Below are 5478 nucleotides of genomic sequence, written 5' to 3'. Positions count from 1 at the left end.
GGGAGAAATTTCTACAAAAGACATAAGAATCATAGTACATATAATCGCTTTGAAAGAAGGAAAGAGAAACACGTACATGCAAGCATGTGTGTGTGTGTGTGTGTGTGTGCATGTGTGAACAGGGGCATATGCAGTACATGCTGCCTGAGTGAAAGTCAGAGGACAACCTTGGGTATCAATCATACCTTCTATATTTTCTGATCTTGTTCATTGTTGCATATGCAAGGCCCACTGGCCTTTGAGGTTCCAGGTTTTCTTCAGCCTTCCATCTCCTCATAGGGCCAGGCTTGGATTAGAAATGCTTGTTTGACTGCATGTAAACTTCACTGGGATTCTGGGTGTCTAAGCCTAGATTGCCAGGCTTTGATGACAATCACTATACCTACGGAACCATCTCCACAGCCCAAGAACATAACTATTCTTGAAGACAGAGGAGAGGTGGCAGGCACAAAGCCACAAGATCAACTAGAGGCACCCATGGAACTCAGAATCCAGGTGAAAAGCCTGCCACAGACACGGCAGCTGCCACTCAGCGCTCTCTCCTGCTTTGCAATCCCCATCATCAACTAAGATCATTTCAATTAAATAAGTGTATGTGGCAGCATCACGGGGCTGCCACCCCTTCATTTTCTAAATTGCTGTCCCCAGGACAGAGGTCAGAGAACACAAAAAAACATCTGCTGCAGAATAAATCAAAGCGCTTGGGTTCAGTGCTCCCGCACCTGTCAAAATGTGCACTGGCTTCTGCAGTCTCCTCTCAGGATGGATGCCTCCCTGCTTCCCAGGAAGGTCAGCCAACTTCTCAGGTGTTTACAGATGATAGGTTTGTTGATTCCCATAACTGACCAGTGTCACTGGCCATCTACCATTTCCATAAGACTCTCTCTGTTCTCATGGAGATATTATTTAAGGGGCCAGACACACACAATAAATAAAGACCCATCATCCATTAGTGAGAAATAACATTTAAAATAGTGATTCTCAACATTCCTAATGCTGGGACCCTTTAATATATAGCTTCTCGTGTTGTGCAGACCCCCAACTCTAGCCAGATTTTGGCTACTTTGCAGATTCTTCTTTCTCCCACCCTTCTCCACCCCTTTTCTTCTATACTTGTCACCTCCTAACCCTAGATAGGAGAGACAAAAAAAAGAAGAATGTGGAAAGGTGGTGATGTTATTGTTAGACTACTTCCTGCTGATTAGGGCACTCAAGTTCCTTGGGACAATTTTGATCTTGTTGTCAGGATATCTACTTTCTTCTTGTTGTTGTTTCTTCTTTGTGCACAACTACTTAAGAACCTGCAACCGACAACAACCAACCAACGAAGCACCCCACCTCTTGGGGCCTTAACTCTTACATGCTTTCTGAAAAGTCCCCAGAATTCCAAACATCACACAATCACAGAAACTTATCTGCTGTTGGCAAAACCACACCCTGTTAGATGGAACACAAGGAAATCACAGTCAGCTGCTGAGGACAGTCTGAAGCAGCCCCATATCCCATACCTGGGATGAAAACAAAATCACATTCATAGTATATCTGTGTTTTTAAAAGACATCAAAAATGCCAAAATTGTCTCTACATCCAACCATAAGATTATTTCATTGGTACTTCATAACTGTAATTTTGCTGTGTAATGAATCATAAATAAATCGTGAATATCTGATATGTAGGATACCTGATATGCATATGCAACCCCTGTGGGAGTCATGACCCGCAATTTGAAAATGACTGATTTAAACTATCAAGAGTTTCAGAGTTTCAGTGTTCCCATTGTCTCTGAAACTCTTGATTCTTTGACCCGAGTGGTCTTAACAGCTCTCAGTGAAGAAGACTTTTAACCTAAGAAGTAAACATCCAGATAGAATCAGCCCTGTCATAACCATGTTTTGTGCTGAAGTTCTTAGATAGAAAATCATTCTAATAAGGATAAGGGACTGACTGAAGTTCTTGATAATGGAGAGTTGGAATGCTACAGACTCAAAGTTATTGGGCTTATCTCTAGTCTCCTTGATGGTCATTGGTTATCTGCGTCTGTGCATGGCCTAACGCCTTGTGACTATCAGGCAAAACCTTTTAGACAATACTAACAGACTCCTAGCTTCCACACACCCAAAAGCTAAGAATGCCATTGGATACCATTTGAGGAAACCTATGCAGAGATTTTTCTGCTTTGCTATAGTTCATAGACCCAATATACCTTTTAAAAACTACCTTGATTTATAGATTTATTTCATTTTGTAACTTAACAAACTTCACAAAATTGTTTACATTTTGGAACACATTATTGGGCACAAACTGAACCAGTGTTTTTGACCTATAGTCACATTTGAGTTAAAATATCTCTCCTCTCTCTCTCTCTCTCTCTCTCTCTCTCTCTCTCTCTCTCTCTCTCTCTCTCTCTCTGTGTGTGTGTGTGTGTGTGTGTCTGTCTCCCCCTCCCTCCCTCCCTCCCTCTCCCCCCTTCTCTGTGTATGTGTATGTGTGTGTCTATCTGTCTGTCTATGCCTGTCTGTTTATGTGTCTATATGTGTATGTCTTTGAGGGAAAGCACATTTGATTTTGACCTACCTCTCAAGACACAATATCCTGGGTAACAGGATTAGTATAGTTACAGTCACTAGCTCTTGAACTTTTTTTTTTTTTTTTTGGCCTACAGCACCCGGTATTCCCAGCCGGTCTCCCATCCCAGTACTAACCAGGCCCGACCCTGCTTAGCTTCCGAGATCAGACGAGATCGGGTGCGTTCAGGGTGGTATGTCTGTAGACTTGAACTTTTTTCTTTAGGGTTTTCTCTTATTTAATCCAAACTTTTCACTATTGTTGTTCTCCAAGAAGGTTTGTTTGAAATACCTCACTAGCTATTTGTAGAACTGATCCTCTAATGATTTTTATATAAAAGTTATCATGAGCTCCTCTCATTAGATTTATTCCTTTGCATTTTCCAGTTCTATCACTGCCATGATCAGTGACTATTTCACATTACTAGCTTTTAATCATCATTAAAATGTGCTTTAAGCAAACTCATGTACCCAACAACATTGCATTAATTGTAATTAATTTTATACAGTATGTTTTTAGGTTGTTTTGAATTTTTTATGCAGCCAACATTTTTATTTGCAAATAAGATTTCTGTTACAATTTTGTTGGCTCCTATTATTTGTTTATCTTTTGCTCTTATTATACTGCATTCACAGCACACAAAGGAAAAAATGTGAAGAATTCAGACTGGTGGTAATGAGAAGTTTTATGTTCCCTAGATTTGAAGTAACTGACATCGTAACTCATCACGAAGCACAGGTATAGAATTTTCTATGGAATTTCTGGTAAAGAATTCATACTCTGCTCCTGGCTTCTTCAGAATGCTTAAGTCAGGGATGCCCATGGGACTCTGAAATCATCTGCGCACCTGCTACAGTGGCTGTCCTCCTTAAATCATGAGCATAGCAGATCCATCCAGAGGAAATGTTGGTAGGGAGCCACGAATGCCTCACTCAGACACACCCAATTTGATCACTTTTAGGTACACTCAGATTGAAGTCATAGTTAAAATTTTTATACCATTTTTAATAGATGATATCCATTGCTTCTTTCTGAGTGAAAACAATTTTTAAAGACTAACCTAATCACAGGTAAAGCCAGGACATATTTTTGGGGCTAACTTTTTCTAAGCTCCCTCTAGCTATATTTCTTGTCAAATAAAGCATTTAGTGGAATTGGATTCTGTGTTAAAGAAAAAGAAAAAAAAGGTCAATAATAGAAAAGAATGAAGAAGAAATGATATTGAAAGGGCCCAGCCATTTATAGGAAGCCTTGTGTCACTGTGTGGCTTCCAGGGAAGGGTCAGGTAGAAGCTTTTTTTCAAACTGGAGTCATCTTTTCTCAAGAAGTATGGGTTGCTCCACAGTTATAATTTATACTTGATGTTATGGGTTCCACCTTACATATTCCCCAAAGGAGAATCTACTTGAAGATTTTAAAGGGAGCTTAGAAAAAGTTAGCTCCAAAAAGATGTTGGTACTCTGGTTCTTTCCTCTCTCTCTGTTTGCTTCCCAGACTCCTCCACATCAGAGGCTGCACACACTATGAATATGAATCATGTTCTGCCCCACACAGGCTCAATAGCACCTCAGTCAAATGATCTTAGATATGGTCATTAGTTCTGAACTAAATAACCCTTTTCCGCATATCAATCACTCATCTTGAGTATTTTGTCACAGTGATAGAAAACTATCTATGGTTGGGAATACTGGCATTTGTTTTTTTATAAAGCTATATGCAAATATATGATTATAAATCTTATAATAAGTCTTTTTATTAAAATGTAATATACAGATTTGGAGAAATAGCTCAGTGAGTCAAGTGCTTGCAATGCTAGCATGAAGACCTTAGTTTGACCCCAGTGCCCATGGATAAAGCCAGACATGATGGTTCAAAAATGTGCCTATAATCACATGCTAGGGAGAGAGAGTCAGGCAGATCCCTGGGGCTCACTCATCTAGACTCTCCGGTAAGGAAAGACCCTGTCTCAAAAACCAAGGTGGATGGCATCTGAGAAAGGATACTTTAGGTTGAACTCTGACCTCCACAAATGTGTACATGCACAGGAGCATTCACATCCATCCTAACAAACCACTGGCACACGTACACACACACACACACACACACACACACATACACACACACACACATAATTCAATGTGTACTTCAGAAGTATCTTCATCTCAGGAATATTTTTACATTTTACATTCATATATGCATATATATATGATTATGCCTAAATTTCATTTTGTTATTCTGTTAACACATTTTGTTCCTTCTCTTGCATATTTTTATATGTGGAAGCTGTAGATTTCCATATTATATAGATTCTATTTAATAACTTGTTTTCTTGCTGCTTGTTATATTTCATATGAAAACATGCTCACATCACCACAAGCTTTTTCACTATTATTGCTTCCTTTAACTCTCTTATGGATTTTTCTTTCTCTTGTCCAATTGCATTGGACAGAATTTCAAAAACCATCTAGGTGCTGGCAACCCAAAATAAACTAGAACCTTTGTCCCTGTTCCTCCTGGAATTAAATCCAAGCATGGCTGGAACTTATAGTGAGAGAGCTGACAGGGTTAACATGGGGACCCTGTACATACAGCAGATGTCTGTCTGAGACACATACCACTGAGGTTGAGTATGGTCCATTTTCTTCTCTAAAATACAGCACATAAATGCATAATTCTAGGTCTGCCTTTTGAGGTTATTCCCTTACCTGTAGGGACTGGAACATTGGAGGGAACATTCACTGACTTAATTGTGATGAGAAGAATACAGTCCAAATAGAAGTCCAGTTGTGTAAACTAAGCCATGTAGGAGCACTGTCGCTAACATTGGTCTGTGTATTCTCCATGGCTGCCTGTGCCTGTGGCAGAGATGAAGGATTGCACAAACCTTGCATGTGTGCATGGCTCACAAAATCC

The 5478-nt window shown here is 39.8% G+C and overlaps 1 non-coding gene across 1 annotated transcript; it reads right to left on the bottom strand.

The window, feature by feature from the left end:
- Positions 1-2653: 2653 nt before the first annotated feature.
- Positions 2654-2772, bottom strand: LOC116081200. Its single transcript, XR_004114735.1, has one exon. It is a non-coding gene; the product is annotated as a 5S ribosomal RNA (ribosomal RNA).
- Positions 2773-5478: the final 2706 nt, after the last annotated feature.

Source organism: Mastomys coucha, unplaced genomic scaffold (genome assembly GCF_008632895.1).
Source record: "Mastomys coucha isolate ucsf_1 unplaced genomic scaffold, UCSF_Mcou_1 pScaffold6, whole genome shotgun sequence".
NCBI lineage: Eukaryota > Metazoa > Chordata > Mammalia > Rodentia > Muridae > Mastomys > Mastomys coucha.
Note: the sequence above shows the minus strand (reverse complement) of the source record. Positions and strands in the feature narration are given on the sequence as shown.